The sequence below is a fragment of the Acomys minous genome, assembly GCF_964271855.1.
Source record: "Acomys minous genome assembly, chromosome: 16".
Lineage (NCBI taxonomy): Eukaryota > Metazoa > Chordata > Mammalia > Rodentia > Muridae > Acomys > Acomys minous.
The window spans coordinates 37,374,364-37,386,382 of NC_140498.1; the positions used below are offsets into that span (position 1 = coordinate 37,374,364).

At 50.5% G+C, this 12,019-nt stretch overlaps 1 long non-coding RNA gene across 1 annotated transcript; it reads right to left on the reverse strand.

Moving 5' to 3' along the window:
• Positions 1-1,016: 1,016 nt before the first annotated feature.
• LOC311585961 lies at positions 1,017-10,491 on the reverse strand. Its single transcript, XR_014775405.1, has 3 exons — positions 10,375-10,491; positions 4,422-4,708; positions 1,017-1,728 (listed from the first exon to the last, which is right to left on the reverse strand). It is a non-coding gene; the product is annotated as an uncharacterized lncRNA (long non-coding RNA).
• Positions 10,492-12,019: the final 1,528 nt, after the last annotated feature.

Here is a 12,019-nt window from a genome sequence, read left to right on the forward strand (position 1 = left end):
TAAGGGAATAAATATCACCTGCTCTCTCACAAGTCTTTTTCTCATCCTCCACTTGTGATCTAAACAAAAAACATGTTTATCTCTCCTACACACACACACACACACACACACACACACACACACACACACACCTGGCAATAAGCCCATCTGGGGACTTGGCTTGAACACTGGGAGGCTGCTTAGTTTTTTTGTCAGCTTGAGACAAGCTACAGTCATCTAGAAAGAAGTTGAGGAAGGATACGTAGCAAATTGGCCTGTATGCAAGGCTGTTGGACATTTTCTGGATTACTGATCCATAAGGGAGGGAGGGCCCAGTCCACCGTGGGCAGTGTCACCCTAGGCAGGTGGTTCTGAGGCATATAAGAAAGCAGGCTGAGCAAGCCATAGGGAACAAGCCAGTAAATGGCGCCCTCCATGGTTCCTCCTTCAGCTCCTGCCTTCGGGCTCCTGCTTTGAGCTCCTGTCCTGACTTCCCTTCATGATGGACTGGAAGCTATCCGGGGAAATAAACCCTTTCTTCTCCGTGTTGCTTTTGGTCATGGTGTTTATCACAGCGACAGAAAGCAAACGAGGCCTCTGTGTGTCACCAGCCTGCACTGCCTACCTAAACCCTCGTCTCCTGTCCAGGTAAAGCTGGAGCGAGCAGATAGTGTGAGACAAAAGTTTGTGGCCCTGGACTAGCACAACCCTGCAGGCTTCAACTGCAGAGATGAAGCAGAATTTAGAAACTTTGCTGTGTGGCTTAAAGACCAGAAGATTGGAGGCAGAGGTTATTTAAGAAATGTCCACAGAGCCGGGCGTGGTGGCACACACATTAAATCCCAGCACTTGGGAGGCAGAGGCAGGTGGATCGCTGTGAGTTCGAGGCCAGCCTGATCACCAAAGTGAGTCCAGGACGGCCAGGGCTACATAGAGAAACCCTGTCTTGAAAAACAAAAACAAAACAAAACAAAACAAACAACATAAAAAAAGAAAGAAAGAAAGAAAGAAAGAAAGAAAGAAAGAAAGAAAAAGAAATGTCCACAGTAGTGACTGGTCCATGGTCTTTGGAAAGTCTCTCTGTGATGTTTACTGTCCTTTCAAGATTTGGGATCAGCAAGGGCAAGAGGCAACTGACTGGCTGCTTGGTTGAGCTGTCAGACAGGATTGTGGAGATAATGCAAAATGCATGCAAGGGCTCCGTGCCTGATAACATAAAAAATACCAACAGCATCATGCAACTAAAATGGCAGAACCATTGATTGATAACCTGGATGCCAATGATGCCAATTTAAAGGCCGGTGCCATGGCTCTAACTGCAGTCAGACTCAGCTGCTGGCCGATTGCTTGCTGCTGCTTAAGGCAGTGCACGCTTGGGTTCAGGCGCCTCTCACACCAGATGCAGTTGCCAAAGCAGATCAAGGGGAGAAGGGCTGCCTGCGGCTGCAGACAGACTTGTTCTTGGTTTTGACACATAGTTTTTAAGGAAGCGCCTCAGATTCTGCGCTTGCTACGTGGAGATGTCCTCAGGGAGCTACACCCCAAAACTAATGAACTCACAGTGGCCGTTCAGGTAATTGTTGCTGATCCAAAGGCAGACCACGGACTGGGGAAAGCTGGAAGGCACACACATCTGGACATCAAGCTTCTCGCCTGCTTCCTGCAACAGGGGACCATGTATGTTTCCAGCGAGTGTTTGGAAATCAAATGTCACCATTCAAGAGAGGAATCCCAGAAGATCGACCATGTCTGGAGATTTATTACCATGAGTTTTGGGAAAGTGAAACACAGAAAAAAAAAAAAAAAGGTAAACTAAAAATATTTGAGGACACTTCAGGCCCAGGCCACAGTGTGAGGTAAGTTGTGTAAGCTGTGATTGCTGAAGGAGAAAGGACAAAAGCAATCCGGTCTGTACTGGTTCATACAGACTCTTCTCTTTCTTCTGAACTTACTGAAGCTATGGTGGGGTGAGTCCCTGACCACAGCCAAGGATCAAGTTACTGACTGCTTTAAACTCCACATCAGGTGGGTGACGGTGCAGGCCTGTCACCCCAGCACTGGACAGGGGGAGGCAGGAGGATGGTGACTTCAGGGTCATCCCGATCTGCATAGCAAGTTCTAAGACAGCCTTGGCTACGGAGGGTCAAACCAAACCAAAACTCCACGTCTGTGCTGTTTTGTTGTGAGTGGAAGGCCGTTCCATGATTGCAGCCAGCTGTAAATGCTGGGCCATTCTGGTTTGCTGTGGTAAGACAGGAGTGGCAGGAGGCCCCTGCGTTTGTGCCACTGCCTGACTCCTACCCCCTTGGTAGGCAGCCACATGGCCTCTCTCAGCCTGAGGCTACTACTTGCTGCCTGGCCTCAGCTTCTGTTGGATCTCAGAAGTCTGAAAGCCAGCTCTCTTTCTGATAGTGCCTCCAAGTAGAGGGCTATGGCTCTCAGAGCCATTCCAGGGAAAGGATAGTCTACAAGGCCAGCATCCCGTGGCCTTACTAGATGTGCACAAGGCCAGCATCTTGTGGCCCTTATTGGATGGCTTCTGAAAAGCACATAAGCAGGAAGGAGGCTGTGGCTCCTCAGAGTGCCCTGGTGTGGAGATTCAGGCAAGTCTTTGAGGGTCTTCACTACGAGGCTTGGCTTTGAAGCTGTGAACCCAGTTCACAGTCCCCAGAAAACAGTTTGTGAAGACCCCAAATGGAAGGTCCCACTATGTGTAGAAAGTATATAAATTGGTCAATTTAGGGGCAGCTAGGTGGGAAGGAGGCCATCTTGAAAAGATGAGGCGGACCCGGGAGGTAGTCACTGCAGGGAAACGAGCCATGAAGAGATGAGAAGGAAAACTCAGTCCAGACAGACTTCATCAACCTGGATAAAGACTTGGGAAGTCTGATCCCAGGAGGTTTATTTATTCCCAGCACATTTAAACACAGTATAATTTGGTCAAAAGTTCCCAGGTATAATGCAACCCCCAGTGCACGAGCAAGTGTAATTACACTGAAACTTGACTCAGGGCACATGTCATTTATTCCAAGAAGATGTGTCCAGGAGATAGGCTATCCGTACTCGCTTAAGGGGCACATGGAAGGGTCTGGCCTAGTCTCAGTCATACAGATGATAACAGAGAGGTCATTCGGGCTGTTAGCCACCTCTAGTCCTGGTTGTGGGAGCTTGGGGGAGCCTCCGCCTATACAGACATGTAGACTATTGCATGTCACCAGTCTTTTTTTTTTTTTTTTTTTTTTTTGGTGGAACCTTGGGAACCCCCGCTGTAAGGGTCATTTAGATTACAGCTCTAGGCCTGATTGTAGGAGTTTGATATGGGCTGGCACAAGAGATAATAGATCACACAGCTATTAATCATCTACAATGCCTGGCCTTCTGGATGGAGGGACAGGCATGGTGGGTGAGGAGGGCGTGGCAGGTGAGGAGGGCGTGGCAGGTGAGGAGGACATGGTGGGTGAGGAGGAACTTGTAGTACCAGCTTGTTCACATAGAACAGCAGGAAAATGGGTGTAATTGTCAAATTTCTGCCTTTAGAGATCTGTTTCCACCAGCCAGTCCCACCCACTTAGGACCCATGGCCTCTGGGGATGTGCCCTGAAAACACAGACCTGTTTGGGGCCACTCCAGATCCTAACAGTTACAGAGACTGTGTTCAAGGTCATACTTGGGGACAGATGCTTCTGTGTGGAGGAGCAAGAAGTCACCCCCTCACTTAAGGTTTTATGTCCTAGGGGGCTGAAGGAGAGTTCTGAGGGTAGAGAGGTCCTCTGGAGTTGAATATGGCTTCAAGCCTTGGAATGGCTGGAATTGGGGGGCATTCTAGAAGCTCTCCCTAAATTCTTGGTGTCATCTTTCTGACGCCATAGATAAAACAGGCATGGGCAGACAGACCTACGCCTTACTGGCTGTGTGATAAGCTGGATGTTCGTGTCTTGGACTGCTCAGCTAGAGAAGGAGGTGAGTCACCCGGCCTCTCTAGGCTTAGGAGGAAAGGACAGGTGAGGGTCTGTAAAGCCTGTGGAGCCAGAGCTGATGTGTGCATGGCTGTCAATGGGACAGGCAGATATCCAGCTATGTGCTTGTCCCCAAATCTGTCTCAGGGCTGGTCTGAGGCTTCATGGAAAGGAATAGGGATTCTGTCTGGCATCTGAAGACAAGTTAGAATTGCTTCTAGAATGATCCAAGCCAGCCTGGACATGCCGCTCCTGGGTCTGCTTTGCCCGCTGGCCTCCCACAGTCCCGGGAGGTCTTCCCTGGTCTCCCAGAAGAGGATTAACAGGGGTGATTCACCTGCAGAAGGGCCAAGTCAGAGAATCCAGACAACACCGAGAAGGATTCCTTCTACCCTGGGACTGTGAGATGCTTGTCAATTATCCTCAGGGCCCCGAGGAGCTGAACAGCAAGCCCTGCTGTGTGTAGAGTGACAGGTGATGCCTCACCCCACAGCTGATGCTTGCGTTGTTTCCTCCTGATCCCAGAAGACCTGTGCTGCCACAGAGCAGGGCATACCACACCATTGTGCTGTCACATGGGATGGACCACTGTGTGATCAGAGAGCTGACAACTGCGCTGGTGTGACCATCCTGAGACTGAATGGAAGTGAGAGTTCTTGAGTGTCTCAGGATGCTCAGTGGCAGACCTGTGCTGGGGCCCCTGCTGGGGCCTGTGCTGGAGCCTGTGGTCAGTGTGCACTGCAGAGACCTCCTCTCCAAGGCTTATGCTTTACCTGTGAAGCAAGTGACAATAAATAAGCAGACACATAGAATTATTTTAAGAAGGAAAAAAAAAATGGAGCCTGCCCACCAGCCCAGCCTGGTGAGTGACCCAGACCCATCTACCTGCTTGTGACGTCCTCACACTCCCAGGCCTAGCTGGGACCACACAACTTGCATACCAACCCAGCCAGATAAATGTAGCTCTCAGCTTTTTTTCCCCAGTAGATGGAGACTATAAATGTAGAACATAAGTGCCTATGGGGTATACTACCTCATAGGGTCCATCTGCAACTCAACCCCTATGCCTAAGCCTCACAGGACATTCTGGGACTGTTCTAAGAGCCAGAGGACCAGGATGCCTACTGCGAGACGGTGTATTCTGGACAGGACAGGGAAGCCACATCCATGAAATCCCAACAGTGTGCTTGGAGTGACAGCATCAGCCGACATGCCAGAGTGGCCAGGGGAAATCTCACATGACCCCACTTCTAGAGGAAGAGCTACAGGCAATCAATGGCCACCGAGAGAGGATGGCTTGGTTCCCTCCAGGGATGAGCCTCCAGTAGGTTATCCGATCCCAAGTGGGCAACTGCATTTGTTCCTCAGTTTCTCTCTTAACCCAGCTACCACCCAAATAGCTGAGACTCTTCAGTATTTGTTTAATAATAAGCTTCACAACATGATAACTGAGCAGTTGTTACTCTGTTCTTAATCCTCTAAGCCAATTTGGGAGTGCATCCCAGAGACACTGGCATTTTGTGGCTTTACCTGCTGAGCTCTCTCTACTGATGTCTCCTGGACCTCGGCCATGGCTTAATCCCCTACTTCTTCTTCTAACTCCTCCTCCCCTGGCTGGCAGGAAGTCCAATCCTATTCTCTCTCCTGCTCAGCGATTGGCTGTAAGTTGCTTTACTGGCATATCAAGGGACAATTGGGGAGCAGTGTTTACACAACATTGAGACAGGAGATCTCAGAACAAGGATTGAATCCAGATATGAGTGGTACAGGACTCAGCATTGGAATTACACAATAACCTTATGCCTACACAGTGTACATATGACCACCGCTAAATGAACTCAGCAGATTGCATGCATATATACCCCACACCTCTCCCTCCCTCCCTCCCTCCTTCCCCCCTACCTCTGTATGTGTGTGATAGTACTAATAAAAGAACAAGAGGCCATGAACTTGAGAGGAAGTAGGGAAGTTGGTGGGCGGGGGAAAGGAGGGGGTAGAAAAAAGTGTAAATACAGTTCTCACAGGAAATGCTCTGAAGGAGAGATAAACCTGTTTTTTAGGATCCCAAGTGTGGGATTGGAACAGTCTTGTGAGAGAACAGGTGAGGTTAATCCACTAGAAGACCGACCACCTTGTGCGGGAGCTTGATTGTTGCCAGCTGAAAAGATTCCGTGAACAGACTCTGGGAGGAGACATATAAATGAACCCAGAACTGGAGGCGGGGCTTTTTGGAGACTTGGGATAGTTTTGGCTGTTCATCGCTGCACTTCGAGACGCTCCTAGAGAGAACCGCTCGAGGGAAGGCTTCAGGGCTCCGGCTCCTGCTGAGGTTCTGGGTTCTTGTTACTCTAGGTTCCAACAGAAGAAATCCTGCAGATTGTGCCAGGAGAATCGCTCCTCGGAACTGATATCCTTACAGTATTGTTATTGTGTCCATTAATCCTCATTTCCTATTGTTTTGGTTAGTCAGGTTATACGTGACGTATGCTTGGTCACTGAGTTGTTAATAAAATATATTGGTTAAGAAAATTGAGCCTACAATGCTCAATTTTTTTCAGTAAATAAAAAAAAAAACAAATGGGGAAGTGGGTACAAGGATTGATGACCAGGGTAGGGATGTGATGACCATTCATGGAGGACCATTCATGAGGAGTGACCCTGAGTTGAGGTCAGAAGGAGCAAGACACTGAGTGACCCAGACAGGGGACCAGGTGGCACAGGGGCCTGAGGCTACAGGCACCTGGGATGTCCAGGGCACTGGAAGGACGATGTGCCACAGGGGTGCTGAGTGGTGGAAGGGCTCCTTCCCTCTGCAAGGCCTTGGAGGAACGTGGAGTTGCCTGCGAGAAGCCTGGAATTTACACAGGTCTGCACTCTCTGGGCTTGCTTCCCGGCATCATCCTCTCACGTGCTGTCAGGCCTGGGGTGCAACACCACATGGTCCCCATCCCTGTCTAATGCTTGAGAAACTCCAGGCTCAGCTCTGACAGGGTTGCACAGACAGTGAGAACGACCACTTGGTTGGGAATTGGATCGCTACAGGACAGCCATTCATGGCCCCATCTCTATTCTGTGTGCCCCAGCCCCTCAGACCCCACCAGCCATTAGTACTATCAGTCTCTGATAGGGAATCACTGCTCTATTGATGGGCGTTTCCACAAGAAGACCAGCTGTGTCGGTAAGTTCATGGCCTGCGGCCCGCAACCTAATGCCAGATAAATAGCCAGAGAATAGAAGGGACATGCTTTCAGGGCCTGGGAGATGGGAGATAGGTGCCATTGAGAAGTAGGCGCCATGCTCCTGTTATCCTGGATGAGGGGAAAGTGGAGGCAGGGGGATTGTGAGTTCGAGACTAGCCTCCTACGCATAGCAAGTTTGAGGCCAGCCTGGGTCTTGCAATACCCTGTCAAATCAAAAGCAAAAGCAACACACGAGCAACCAAACAAGAGTCTAAGTTGTTCTGTTATCCTTGGCCGTGCCTCAGTTCTACATCTTGGACTTTGTCCAGGTCAAGCCACAAGCTATGTGCAGAGACGCATGTGCAGACAGCAGGGGGCCCATCATCTGTCCATCAATCATCTGTCATCCTCAGCTTAGCCGTCATGCATCCCCACATCCATCCCCTCGCTCTTCACCTCTCCCCACTTCAAGACAGACAGAGTATAGACACAATTTGTAAACAATGACCTTCTCACCTCCTCTTTTAAAAATGTGAGTTTGGAGCCAGGCTGGACATGCACACTTATAACCCCAGCGCTCAGGCAGGAGGATTGAAAGTTCAAAGTTGATCTACGTTACACGTTGAGATCCTATCATGAAAACCAACCAACCTGCATGCATACATGCAGACAGACAGACAGACACACAGACAGACAAACTCAAAGTGGGAGAGCTGCCTGTAAAATTATACTCCCAAACATACCATTATAAAGAGGATTTGGGAATCAATGGCCACTTCCTGACCTTTTGGGGGTCTCCAGTAAAAACTCAAGCAATCCAATTACTTAGGAAAGTGTAAAGAGATTACGATGAGGAGGTCCCCGCCGCACAGAGACCCCAGTGCTACAGTTTCCAGGCATGTCCCTCACCTCCTCTATTCCAAGAAGAGAAACTCAGAGGCGAGTAAGACAGAGGCAGAGGCTTCAGGACTTCCAAGAAGCCTCAGAGAAGCAGGTACAGCCAGTCTGTGCTGGTGTGAGCCACGGGAGCGAATTGCCTATCTCAACACGAAGAACATGCTGGAAGGTTTTGATTAGTGCCTAGAGGCCAACAGGAAGCTAAAGGCAGCCAAAGGGGTGGGACTCCAGAGCTGTGACAGCAGTCACAGGTATAACTCTCCCAAGAGACACACGGACACCAACTGCCACCAGGGTGGAGTCCCTTAACTCTAGGGAGAGAGCATCTCTGTGACAGGCACACTGGAGCATGCCACAGGCTGGGGCAGGTGTTTCTTGACACAGTATGGACCGAGCTCCTGCCATTCAGGAGCCCTGCACTGTGAAGGTGGGCCACTTGGTCTTGTGAGCCTTCCAGGTGTGTTTCAACATTTGGAATGAGGAGACCACTAGGTTGGAGTGGGTGGCGGCGAGGGACTGAATGCAGGGCAGTGAAGTGTCTTGAGGAACAACGCATCATGCTTTTCGGGGTGCTCATAGGAGGAGGAATCAGTTTCCAGAGACCCCCCCCTAGGCCAGTGCTGTTTCACCTGTGACTCATGAGAACCCATTGCCTTGTGTCCTTGTGTCCTCTGGGCTTGGGCAGCTGGGGTAAGTCCCACCCCCTCCTTGACCTGGGTGTCCTGCCTCCCCGGGAAGCTCTGTAAGTAGCATGAGGTAGGATGGGGGCATTGGAGGTGAGGATGGAGAGGGCCGTGCTCTGTTGGAGGAGAGGCTCTACCAGCTTTTCCCTGAGGCTGATGATCCTGGTCCTGATGGCAGATCGATCAATCTTCTGTGCTCTGACCTTGTCCTGGGATCTGTGACCTAGGGACAGGAGGAGGGACACAGATGCAACCACAGGGGCTACAGTTCAGATACAAAGACAGGTCTCTTAAAGGGGCTACTTGGCCAGGAGAAGTCACTGGGCCCAGGGATCTGAAATCTCGGGTGCGAATGGAGTTTCTTACAGAGGATGCTGAGCTGCGCGCAGAGCTGTAGGCCGGCACAGGGCCAGGAAATGGGGGAAACACTATGGGCAATTCCAAGAAGGCTTCCAGCAGGAAGAGAGGCAAGAGCTGCAGAAACTAGCTCAGACCAGAGGGGTACATGCAAGATCACTAAAAGAAATGCAGCCTGGGGGGCCACTAGGAACAGGGGACCAGCTGGGTGGTGGTGGCGCACGCCTTTAATCCCAGCACTCGGGAGGCAGAGGCTGATGGATTGCTGTGAGTTTGAGGCCAGCCTGGTCTACAAAGGGAGTCCAGGACAGCCAAGGCTACACAGAGAGACCCTGTCTTGGAAAAAAAAAGAAACAGGGGACCTCTTTTGCTCATCACTAGATAAATAAATTACATAGGAGTGCTGCCTTCTTGTGGCTTGCACTCTTAAGGATATTCAGCCTGTAGGGCAGTCAGAGGAGGGTTACTGTAAGTGCTGCTTTTAAATTATACTTTATTTGGGGTTCCTTAAGGCTCTACCTCCCTTTCAATCCCCCAACTCTAGGTAGGAGAGAAAGAAGGTTAGAAGGGACAGGGGACCCAGAGCTCTTTAGACTTAGTTTTGGCTGGTTGGGTCATCAGGTTCTTTGGGAAACCACCAATCTCAGATGTCAGGGTATCTAGCAGTCCAGCAATGGCAAACACAGAAGGACAGAAGGACGAACAAGCAACCTCCTTCCTCCTCAAAACCCTCAAAGCTTTCTCTCTCTCTGGGCTCTCAAGTATTTATACCCTCTCTGAGTCCTCAGTATTAAACGCTCTCCAGCTGGCAAAGACCACGGTCCTCTCCGAGCTGCATTGAGGTGATTACCAGCCGTCCCATATCCCACACTAGAGATTAAAACAAAAACACATCTCCATAAAATAAAAACATGAGTTGTTAAAGAAGCCAAAACCTTCCACTACAGGTCATGTTTAGGGGAAGGCGGCTGAAAACACGCCTTGACAGCAGCTACGAACCCATGGTTGGAAAGCCGAGGTGTATACACTCTGTGCAGCAGGGAACTAGAAAGGCATCAGAGTAATGGTTCTCAGCCTGTGGGGGTCTCCACCCCTTGGTGGGGGTGTGGGGTGACTCTTTCACAGGGGTCACCTAAGACCATCGGAAAACACAGATACTTACATTGTGATTCATTACAGCAGCAAAATTACAGTTATAAAGTAGCATGGAAATAATTTCACGACTAGGGCATCACCACAGCACGAGAAACTGTATTAAGGGCTTGCAACAGTAGGATGGCTGAGAACCACAGGCTTAGAGTATGTCAGGGTCTTGGTACTTACGGCATCAGAAGGCTCAGGACAGTTGCCCAGGACAGTATGCCATAGCCAGCATGTCATATGTCATATTTACTTGTGGTCAGAAGAGCATGCACAAGAAACACAAAGTTATTGAGAGTTGTATGGAGGGTGGGTGCTGGGGTGCCTTTGGCCTTTGGAGGAAATGACCCAGCTTCTTCTCCAGGATGTTTGCTTCCTGAGGCATGGGGCAGGAGACAAGAGTCAACGTTTCCCCTCAGAGCACAGAAGGAGGAAGGCAGGGAGCTCTCCGCGTCAGCTTGGTGGGGAGGGCCTACCGCGTTTCCTTTGCTCTACCTCATATCCTACTCTGTGGTGTGGGCTGGCACAGTGACCTGTCGATGCCAGTGTTCCTGGCTTTCTTCTTATGGCCATATTCTCATGATCATTTAAAACTTTAAATGCATATGCTACAATACCGGTCCCTTCAGGGAAGGAAATCGTCAGTAAACAACGCAGGGGGAGCTGGGACAGGGGCTGGGAAAGTGTGACACAGGAATGCAGTGGACGGGGATCTCCTGGGATCAATATTTCATTTTATTTTCTTTTTTTTTCCTAGATGAGAAAGATGCCCAAGATCATTTGTTGCTGGCGTCTCCAAGCATCGCTAGCATCCTGCTCACCTAGGCTTGACTGGCCTGCTCACTCACGTATGGCCTCTGGCTGTGCTCTGTGTGCCTGCGGCTCATCTAAATGCAGGACCAGTGCTGTCTTTCAGATGTCCAAAGGATTTAATGAGGTGTGTCTGCTATGATCCTCCAACTTAAAAGAGGCAGTAGAATCTCCCCAGGGCATGGAGTCACTCTCCCAGAGTTCCACAGGTGGGGAGAGGAGGGGGTCAGAGGCATGCTTGTGGACTGTTAGACATACCTTTGCTCACTCTCGCTGGTAGTGACCCCTCCCTGTTGAGAGCACCCCCCTCCTTCAGGGAGTGTGGACAGAACCGAGGGGCCTAGAGAGGGTCAGGCCCATGGGGAGGAAACTCATATTTCTTAGGCCTGTGGACTCTGCCAAGATCTCCAGAAGCGGTCGACTTGACTACAGGGCGGTTGCTTTCCTGTGGGAACATGTGAGGCATTTCCACTTATAGCTGGATAATTGGGCCCAGTGAGGTCCACAGCACAGATGATGTCATTCTGTCTCTCTGGCCTTTGGGTCTTAGGGACCCTCTGGGAAAGTGGTGGTGGGGGGGGGCGGGGGCTGGGGAGGGAGAAGGGCTAGGAAGGGCAGAGTCTCTGGAAGGGACCACAGTTAAAAACGGAAACAAGTTTTGGGTGGGTGTGGACTGCGGCCAAGGACAGAGCAATGGAAGCAGGCTAGGCCAGGGAATAAAGCACACATCAGAGACAAGATGGGTACAGGGAGCAGGGCCGGAGGCCAAGCTGGGCAAGGAGGTTGGAAGGATGGATGGGCAATGGATGGGGCATGGACAAATGGCATTCAGGATTCCTGAGAGCCACTGCGTCTGGGGAAGGGCTGCGCACCGTGACACCAGATACGGTCAGTTCAAGACGCAGCTGCCGTTCATCACTCAGGTCACTTGACCTTTCTAAGACTGCCAGCACCAGACACTGTAAACTTCCAGCCCATCCTTGCTAAGAAACCCTGCTTTAACTGGGGTGACGATACA